General features: G+C 39.6%; 1 pseudogene; it reads right to left on the bottom strand.

The window, feature by feature from the left end:
* Positions 1-7,422: 7,422 nt before the first annotated feature.
* Positions 7,423-10,229, bottom strand: LOC132181925 (extracellular ribonuclease LE-like; annotated as a pseudogene).
* Between the last annotated feature and the right edge of the window lie 1,070 nt (positions 10,230-11,299).

Consider the following 11,299-nt stretch of genomic DNA (forward strand, 5'->3'; position numbering starts at 1 on the left):
ATATATATATATTCCGTCTACAAGGTAAATGCTGTAAAATGTTTTCAACAAAAAATATTTTCAGGGAAAATGACTTTCCTGAAAATATTTTACGAAGAAAACCATTTTACGTCGAAGTAAACGGAGCCTAAAACAATAAAGATAAGACTCCTAATGGAAATAAATTACTGCACGGTCCATGTTGACACACCCACCAACCCTTAGCCACTTATACATAACACTCCCTTCCCCTTGAAATTGTCCTTGTCCTCAAGGACAAAGGATGGAAACCGAAGCTACATGTCATTGAAATTCTCCTATGTTGCATCGGCAGGAGAGAGCCCCTCCCAATGGACTAAAACTTCAGTAATTCCCTTCCTGGTGCGATACTCCAGTGACACTTTAGGTCTTGGCAGCACCCTTCCCTCTGCATTATCCACATACAGCAGCGTGTCTTATACCACAACAGTTGTCCCCACTTGCTTCTTCAACAATGATACATGAAAAACAGGATGTATTTTGGAACCTGAGGGAAGATTGAGCTTGTAAGAAACAGCCCCAATTTTTTCTAGAATCTGATATGGCCCATAAAATCTAGGAGACAACTTCAAGTGTTTCCTCATTGCTACCGACATTTGTCTATAAGGTTGTAGGCGCAAATAGACCCAATCCCCCACATTAAACTCCCTCTCTTGGTAGTGTTGGTCATAGATTTTCTTCATTCTTGCTTGTGCTTCTTTCAAATGCTCCCTGGCTTCTTTAATGATGTCATCGCGATCCACCAAGAGTTGTTCCACTGCTGCTACCTTTGAAGTGCCCGGCACATACGACAACAAAGTAGGTGGTTCTCTACCGTAGACGACCTGAAAAGGAGTGCACCCCAATGCTGAATATAGACTTGTATTATAACAAAATTCCACCCATGGCAGCCACTGAACCCAATCACTTTGCTTGGAGCTTGTAAAACACCTTAAATACATTTCAATGGTGCGATTTACTACTTCCGTTTGACCATCGGTTTGGGGATGGTAAGCAGAACTGAAATTGAATTGTACTCCATTCAAGCGAAAAAGTTCCTTCGAAAAAGAGCTGGTGAAAGCTGGATCACGATCACACACAATAGTTTTTGGGATTCCATGCAACTTGAAAATATTTTCAAAAAAAACTTGGGCCACAGCAGGGGCTGTATAAGGATGGCTAATTAGAGTAAAGTGACCATACTTTGACAATCTATCAACTACCACAAATATGGTTGTCTTACCCTTGGAGGTTGGCAACCCATCTATGAAATCCATAGAGATGTCAGTCCAAATTGCTTCCGGAATGGGTAAGGGCTGCAATAGTCCATTGGGTTGAGTAGTAGCTGCCTTGTGTCGTTGACACACATCGCATTCTTGTATAAAACTCCGAATCTGACTCCTCATTCCAGCCCAAAAAAATACTGACCTTATTCTATAAATAGTTTTATGGAAGCCTTCATGGGTGCTAGAATGGTATTCCCTGATGTTCATAGATATAAGAGGAGAGTTACCATCAAGGTATATTCTGTTTTTGAAGTAAATCAGCCCTCCTTTGTACTCCCAAGGCCCTACTGCCTTGTCCCCCTCAATCTTCTTCACTAACTCTTGCAATTGTGGCTTTGTAGCAACTTCTTCTTGAATGGGCTCCAACCAGTGTGGTATGGGGGTGAGAAATGGCAGCCAACTCTCCATATTCTGCTCTCCTTGAAAGTGCATATGCTATTGCGTTCTCCACACCCTTCTTGTACTCAATTGAAAAATCATAACCAAGCAATTTGACCAACCATTTTTGCTGCGTTGTAGTAGTGACAGCTTGCTGCCATAGGTATTGTAGACTTTGGTGATCGGTGCGAATAATGAAATGGCTGCCCAATAAGTACGGTCTCCACTTTTGCACCGCTGTGACTAGTGCAAGCATTTCCTTTTCATAGGTTGATAATTGAAGGTTCCGTCCTTGTAAAGCTTGGCTGAAGTAAGCAATAGGGCGCCTTTCCTGCATTAACACAGCCCCTATTCCACTCCCACATGCATCACATTCCACTACAAACTCCTTAGAGAAATCGGGCAACGCTAAGACGGGAGCTCGAGTCATGGCTTTCTTCAATTCCTCAAAGGCATGCTCCGCTAATGGTGACCACCCAAAGGCATCCTTTTTTAATAATTGAGTAAGAGGCTTTGCTATTTCCCCATACTTCCTAATAAATTTTCAGTAATACCCCGTCAATCCTAGAAACCCTCGTAAAGCCTTTGTGTTTTTAGGGATAGGCCAATTTATCATGGCTTCTATTTTTTCTGGGTCCATGGCTACCTCTTTTGGCTAATAAGGTGGCCGAGATACTGCACTTCTTCCAACCCAAACTGACATTTCTCAATCTTTACAAACAACGTGTTTTCTCGTAATATTTCTAACACCCTATTTACATGTACAAGATGGTCCTTCCAATTTGCACTATAAATTAATATGTCATCAAAAAAAACAAGAACGAACTTATGGAGCAATTTGGAGAAGATGTCGTTCATGAGTGTTTGGAATGTTGACGGTGCATTTGTGAGGCCAAATGGCATAACAAGGAATTCATAGTGCCCTTGATGAGTTCGAAATGCTGTCTTTTCCACCTCTCCGGCGTACATCTTGATTTGATGGTAACCTGTCCTCAAATCTAGTTTAGAGAAAAATTGTGCCCCATGCAATTCATCCAAAAGCTCATCGATCACCGGAATAGGAAATTTGTCCTTGATTGTGATATTGTTTAAGGCCCGATAATCAACACACATGTGCCAAGAACCATCGTGTTTCTTTACTAATAAGACTGGTGATGAATACGGGCTTGTGCTAGGCCGAATCACCCCTGACTCTAATAAGCCAGAAACTATTTTCTCGATTTCATTTTTCTGGTAGTGAGGATACCGATATGGGCGTACACTTACTAGACCCGTCTTTGGTTTGAGTGGAATGCGGTGATCATGTTGTCTTCTAGGAGGCAAACCCCGAGACTCCTCAAAGATTTTTGAAAATTGTCTAATATTTTTTTCAAGTCCAGGTTATCTGAGCTGAGACCCCCTTGGGAAGTGCCTAGGTTTATTGAGAACAGAATAAATCCTAATTGCTGATTTTGGATTCCCTGTACGATTCCTTTAGAATTCACCAATCTATTCCTAGGTACGGTCAGTCCCCATAACTCTACCTCCTTTCCCTTCCACATGAACTTCATATTCAATTTTGAAAAATCCCACAGAATTGGTCCTAAGACCCAAAGCCATTGTGCCCCCAACACTACTTCACAGCCCTCCATTGCAAGCAAAAAAAAATCCATCACAAACTCAGCCTTATTGAGACATACCTGAACTCCATGGCAGCGACCTTCACTGGGAAATCGTTCCCCGTTTGCCATAGCCACTTCGAGGCACTCAACAGCTTTTAATGGCAGACCTAATCGCCTTGCCACACCGATGCTCATGAAATTGTGGGTGGAACCCGTATCCACGAGTATCACGGCCGTGCCTCCCTTGAATTGGCCCCGTACTCGCATCGTCTGGGGTGTTGAAACTCCAGTCAGGGCGTTAAGAGAAATTTGTTACGTGCTTATGTAACGTGATGAGAACTAAGTAGAAAGATTGATATGGTAGTGTGGTCGGATTTTTGAACATGACGGCTGAGTTTTGGCATTGTCGTGGTGGTAGTGGCAGTGTGGGGCATGCGGCTTTTGCACCCGCAACATCGTTTGTTGCTGCTCACGTAGGCATTCATTTTTTATTTCCACTAAAGTGCTCTCAAATCTACCAAATGACTCCATTTTTCTTTGGCATTCTTCCACTTTTCTTTAGAGTTCATGCACTTCCATTTTTCTTTGGAATTTTTCCACTTTTCTTTGGAGTTCATGCACTAGACCAACACATTGATATAGACAATCCTCCATAACTTGAAGCGATGGGTTACGGAAAGCTGTCTCTGATACCACTTTGTTACGTTTTCGGGACTCCGAGCGCGTAACTGGTTTATGAATTGGAAAATTACCAGGATCGTCTCTCCTTAGCTTCCCTATTATTGAGAAATAAGCAAAACAATTCTAGCGGTAGGATTTTCGAGGAATCCTAGACATCCTTTGGTAGAGCAATTCGAGAAGCTCTTAAACTCCCACAAACACAAGGTTTGAATAAGTTATTGACTTATGACTCCTAAAGCAATAAAGATAAGAACTCCTAAAACAATAAAGATAAGACTCCTAAAGTAATAAGGATAAGATCTCCTCATGCGATAAGAATAAGAACTCCTAAAACAATAAAGATAAGACTCCTAATGGAAATAAATTACTGCACTGTCCATGTTGACACATCCACCAATCCTTAGCCACTTATACGTAACACAATATTAATATAAATACAATCCATGTGGTTCACTTGGAACATCAAAACCAGCTCTTACCACCACCGTCCCTGGCTGAGCTAGAATTCGACTCTTGTAGGGGCGGGATTAATAAGTTTTTTTTTACGAGGGAGCTAATAATTAATAATATTATATTGTATATATAAAAAATAATTAGCTTTTGCTTATAGACATTCACTTTACTGTTACTACTCAAATAATTGCATAACATATGGTTAAATTTTATTTTATTTATTTTTCTGAAATTCCATGTCCTTTGTATTTGATTGTTTTCCTAACAACGTAAACTAAACATTCGGTGGATTGGAGAAATTTCAATGGGTGGGTTTGTTTTTTGGAGCTAGCTAGGTGGTTCTGTGTAGTTGATCAACCGCGTTGGGGTTTTGATTTTTTGGCAATCGACGGTGGAGGAGTGGTTGATTTTGATTGTTGGCAATTTTTGGTGGGTGAATTTTCGGCAGATTCTATACAGCAAATGGGTTAACCAATCTTCTAACAGCCCATTTCAATTAGCTCAATTCTAATCAACTAACAAAACTCACTGTTTTCTAACTTTCTATTTACAAAATCACCCAGCTTCTCTTATAAATTTATACTGGATGCCAGATGCATTCCACCACCTTCCCAGCCATTCTTTGTCTCACACATGGCCTTAAACTGTGTGCTTGATTTTCAAGCTTTCTCTTGATCTCAGCTGGAACTATTATGGGCTGATTGAAGACTACAATCTTGACCGGCTAATTTATCTCTCATCTTTAATTAAGGCACTTAGATATGAGTGGTATGGACCTTAGTAATTAAGGTTGCCAATTGACCAGATAAGGTCACCATGCTCCCTTCTTCATTAGACTAATTACGTCTATGAAGTTGCCAGCTCTCCATGTCGATTCCTCCTGTGCTTTTCAATGCTAATTTTTCTTCACCACTTTCATTACTTGATCTTTCTTCCAATTATTTCAACTCTTCGATATTCCCCTGGCTGTTCAAATATACAAATAGCCTTGTCATTCTTGACCTCGGTTTAATGAGTTAGAAGGCCCTAGCTATTTCAAAAGCTTTGGGGAATATGATAGCGCTTGTTCATCTTAACCTCTCTTTCAACAACTTTGAGGGGACAATACCACAATCTTTGAAAAATCTTCACAATTTATGAGAACTAAACTTATCAAAAAATATTATTGTTGAAATATATATAAAATATGAAAGAAAAATAAAAGAGAGAGCGCGGAGGCGGGGACCGGGATCCCCTTGAATTCCTAAGGAATTCGAGGGCCAAAAATTATGTGATCTAACGGTCCAGAACAATCTACAAAAAAATAATAAAAAAATATTTTGTTTATTTTAAAAAAATTAAAATAAAATTCATAAAAAACTATAAAAAATTAGTAAATTTTTTTGTGGTGGCTGGCCAACCTAGGTGGTGGCCGGCCACCACTGTTTAAATGCTAGGGGTGGCTTCGGCCACCCCAGACTGGAGTTTGGGGTGGCCGAAGCCACCCCTTGTTCCTTGGGGGTGGCAAGGCCACCCCCAACCCGGCCCTTGGGGGTGGTTTGGCCACCCTTAAGGGCCAAGGACCACCTAATTTTTATTTATTTATTTATTATTATTATTATTTTTTTTATCCCTTGGGGGTGCCACCCCTAGCCTCTAACAGTGATGGCTGGCCACCACCTGGGGTGGCAAGCCACCACAAAAAAATTTACCAATTTTTTAAAGTTTTTTATTAATTTTATTTTGACATTTTTTTAAAAAATAAAAGTAATATTTTATTATTATTTTTTTAGTAGATTGTTTTGGACCGTTGGATCACATCCAACGATCCATATCCATAATTTGAGCCCCTCGAATTTCCTAAGAATTCGAGGGGATACTAATCCGCAAAAGCGGAGAGAGACGTATGGACTACATCCTGTATATGCACTATATAAAACAATATTACATAACTCTTTATTTATAAAGAGAATGAGTAGTGAACAAAAAACCCTAAAGTAGGTCTAAACTAATAAAGGAAGAGAATAAACCTTAAAAGAAAATATAATAACGGAGAATAAAATTATTCTATCATAAAGATAAATAATATATTAAGAAAATATCAATAAACCTAATTTATAAAATATTCCAACAATTATAATTCAGAACTCTCTTTCTTGAGAGAGGTGTATCTATCTCACAACTAGTTTGATGGGAGTTTAGCTGAATGTGTCTTTTAATTCTTTCAAAGGTGTTACTGAAGCACATTTGTCAAATTTTTTCACCCTACGCCAGTTGGACTCATCTTCTAATTTTATGTCTTTTAAATTTAGTCGAAACTGTGCTCCACCATTAACCATTTCATTTGGATACCATCAAATTGAGGTCTTGGGAGTTGGGGCCAACTTTTCCTCAATGGCTTTCAAACACAAAAGAATGTTTTATGCCTTGATATATCTTACGAATGAATCTTAGACACCATTCCTAACTGGTTTTGGGACCTTTCTTTCAACATAAATTTCTTATCTCTCTCCCACAACCAGATCACCGGTACCATACCTCTTTAATGACTTTCTTCAAGGTTTATTGGTTCTTCTACGATAAATGAGTTATAACCGCTTCAAGGTTCATTGCCACAACTACATTCCAATTTGATGGCATTGGATTTCTGTAATAACTTGAATTTTGTTCTTTAATTTATAGCCGGTAACTCTTGCCTGGCCTCTATCTAATTATAGTTTTTTTTTAAGTTTTCTTTTTAGATTATACCTTTTTATATAGGGAAAAAAAAAAAAAAAAGCTTTTTGGATGCATCATAATAATAATATATATATATTTTTTTTCTTTTACTTTATACATATACACACACATCCATCTAAATATATTTTTGAAGCTCATCAATTGTTTTCAATGCTTTCAATCTAAACTTTATTCAAGTTTCTAATTGTTTTTGAGTGTTTTGCTATCTGGGTATAAAAGCAAATATGATTTTACTATAATATGATTTTCAACTCACTTAAGGAAACATGTTTAAGAGATGAGAGACATCCCACTTCCTTTGCTATATCCTAGAAGGAAGGGAACTCAAAATTGGAGGAACATCCCCCTTTTGGTAGAACCGGACATTTGATGAGGTTCGACCCAGACGTGTCAACACAAAGATAAATCTGGTAAATTAAGCTGGCTGCTACCCGATGCATCAAAATTGCATTCAATCCCAGGAGCATACCCAGTTGCTCCTCTTATAGCTTCACTTATCCTACTTAAGCTGTAAGATCTCCCGTCTGGTTGGATTCCTGTAAAATTTTGAAAGGAAAAAATTAAAAAAATTAAAAAAAAAAAAAAGAGAGATTGCCTTTCCAAAGTTAATAAAACATATGTGGTTGAACAACCACTTCCTCTGTATTTTTTTTTTTTTTTTGTCTCCCAAATTTCCCTTGTCGTGCATCACAAAGTCTGCAGCCATGGCATATGTGCTATATAATTATATAACATGTCATGGAAAGACTGGTATTGTAGGTAGGTACCTCGGATTGATCGAAAGGGGTGTCGGGATCGCAGTTGGACGGGTATGAGCCGTCTTTGTAATCAGGCCAAAGCCCATGGATGCCGAAATTTGTTTCTGGGTTTACCAGTTGTTGGATAGCAGCAACTTTGTTTTGTGTCACAGTATGATCCTGGCCACTGCATTACTTAAACCATTAGAGGGGTGACTCAAAGTACAAGTTTGGATGCATGTTAGGAGGAGGCTGAGGAGCTCAGATCAATAATTAAGAATAAAGGAAACAGTAAAAAGTTTAAATCTCTATATATTGAACCAAAACAACGCCACTCACCTGTTGTACAAAGTAGAAGAAATCGAAACCCTGTGAAACACAACCAATTGCTAGACATTGTACACGTAACAACTTGATGATGATTGAAACTTATGCTTAAATAGACTAAAACATTAAACCCTAACCCTAATGTGACTATAAAAACATAAATTAAATATTAAAAATTATTAAAAATAATACTAACCCTAAACTAATATTCTTTCTTCGTGTACTAGCCACATGATTTACAATTATATAGGTGCCCAATACTCCAATAAAAGACCCTGTCACGATTATTATCAACTCTAGCCTAAACCAAAACAACTTCTGTGTTGATCACAAGTCCTGTTCTGATGAGGACACTGGTAGCAAATCGGTTGTTGCCCACAGAAAGTGTCCTTAATTAATAGCAACCGAAGAGGAAGATTGAGCGTAGTATAAATTGCTATTTTTGTACTGATTTTTCTGATTGGAAGATTTAAGGTCTTTGTCCGTACATCAGGTAGACTGATCCATGATCCATAACCGATGATGACAAGTAAAATCTGCAATGAGAAGCAGTAAAAAAATAAAAAAAACAGTGAAAAGGAACTTGACTTGTAATCATTGCCCAAAAATCAATTCTATCCCAAGTAAAAGTCAGCAGACAACAATAAGAATTCCAAAAATGATCTTCCCCTCCCCATTGTGTCAAAAAACCCCCTTACATAAAAATGTGATGTTGCGGTTGTATATATTATCTGTTAATAATATTATATTATTATTATTTACTTTCTTTAGTATTCTAACTTCTAAGTCTATTAGGTTTATCTTTCCTTATTCTCCTTGGTCTGTATTATTAGCCTATATATAGGCATTTTCTGTACATTATACTTTGTGATTCAATATACAACCTTATTCTTAACATAGTATCAGAGCACACGTTCTGAACCACTTCAATTTTTTTTTTTTTTTTTTTTCCGCATCAAATTTTTTTCCGGCGCCGCTAGTGTTATTCGGCGAATCGTTCCGCTTGTTCCTCACGGTTCTCTATCTTCTCCTCAAGGTTTTCAGCGGATCACTATACCGTTTGAAAGCCCGGAAAACAACCATCCCAGAGCTGCCACACACAGCCCCATCTGAGTTTTCACGCACTGTCACGCACCGCCCAAAGCTTCAGCAATTCCGCCACTACCATTCTGCCACCAGCCGCCACGGTGGTCCGATCACTTCTCTAAGGCCACCGATCGATAGATCTTCACTCAATGACTCTAGAACAGGCCCCAGATCCTCCATACAAAGCTGCACGCGCCCCCATGTGCCCATAGAAGTTTCGCGCGTCAGATCCACTCGCCAAGACCACGCACCACCGTTCGCACATGTACCGCACGCGCCGTTGCACCATACTGCCACATCATTATAGCCACGTTAGCAATTCGTGTCACGCCAGTCTCGCCACGTCATCCTATGTGACACGTCAGCACAGACACGTTGGCAACGCCATGTAAGCTGCCCACGTTAGCCTTGTGCCATATCATCAGAGACACGTCAGCCTTGTGCCACGTCATCAGTGTCAAGTCAGCCCTTGCCATGTCATCAGTGCCACGTCAGTGTTGACTTTTTGTTGACTTCCATAGTTGACCAGGTGCTTTCTAACCTATTTTTTTTGTCCTGATTTCATTTTTATAGTCTGTTTTTGCATTTGAGCCTTCTAGATGGCACAAAACGAGATTCTTCATATGTTCAGATTGTATTGGATGGCACAAACTATATGGTGTGGTCTCAATCTATACATAATTTTCTTAAAGGCCACAAGCTTTGGTTTTATGTGATTGGGGAGATCAAAAGCCAGTTAAAGGGGCTTCTGAGGAAGATGAGGCTTTTACCACTCGTTTTATTGATTGGGATAGCAAACATCATCAGATTCTTACATGATCCCGTAATACTGTACCACTATCCCATCTATTTCTGCACTCTTTGGTAGCTTTGATGAAGCAAAGGGTGCTTGGGATATGCTTGCTTCTCGTTATTCTTTTGTAGATGGTGCTCACGAGTATCAGCTTTTGTTTGAGCTTTTCCATTTGAGGCAGGAATCTGGTCAGATTATAAATGATTTTCTTGCCCACATGCAATTCTTGTGGAACCAAATTGATGTTTCTGTTCCTATCTGGAAGGATCCCACTGATGCTGAGATGTATGTTACCCGTAGAGATCAACATTGCCTTCACCAATTTTTGATGGCCTTGCGTGATGATTTTGACCCTGGTCGTGTGCAACTATTACATCGTTCTCCTCTTCCCACTTTGGACACTGCCATCTTCGCACTTGTCCGTGCCAAGACTAGATCCCAGACTATGCGCTCTCAGCCTAGTCATACAGTGTTGGCTGCACCATCCTCTGGCTCTTCGTCATTCCAACGAAAGTATTATGACAGGTCAAGTACTCCTCGACTCCCTCATAAGTCTCGCGATAACAATTACTGTCGCTATTGTAACGTCGAGGGCACACGATTGACAAGTGTTGGCGTAATGGAAGATCTAATGCACCCACAACAGCAGTTGCTCATACTGAGAGTGGTTCATCTCCAGCTGCTTCATCTCTAGCTGCTCCCTCTTCAGTTGCTCCCTCTGGCCACGCATCAAGATCTAGTGTCACCTTATCTGCAGCTGACTTCGAGACAATAGTCAACTAGGTCATCCTATCTCGTTCTGGTAATGCATCTTCCTCTGTCCTCTCAGTTTTGCCAGGTACCTCTTCCCCTTGGCTCTTTGACTTTGCTTGTTGCAATCACATGACACCTTACCCTACTTCCTCTACCACATCTATACCTTCACCTCATTCTTCATTGATTCGCACAGCTGATGGCTCCATTATGACTGTTAAAAATATAGGCACTATCAATACACCTTCCCTTTTTGTTCCTGAAGTTTTTCATGTGCCTGAATTATCCTTCAATCTTCTTTCTGTTGGCCAACTGTGTGAACTTGGATATAGACTTATTTTTGACTTTTCTGGTGTGCATGTACAGGATCCTCATATGAGTTAGACCATTGGGACCGGGCGTAGAATTGGGTGTATGTTCGAACTGTCATTCTTACATCTCCCCGCCATAGGTGTCTCTGCTGCTGCCTTTTCGTTCTCACCATCTCTT

Source organism: Corylus avellana, chromosome ca5 (genome assembly GCF_901000735.1).
Source record: "Corylus avellana chromosome ca5, CavTom2PMs-1.0".
Lineage (NCBI taxonomy): Eukaryota > Viridiplantae > Streptophyta > Magnoliopsida > Fagales > Betulaceae > Corylus > Corylus avellana.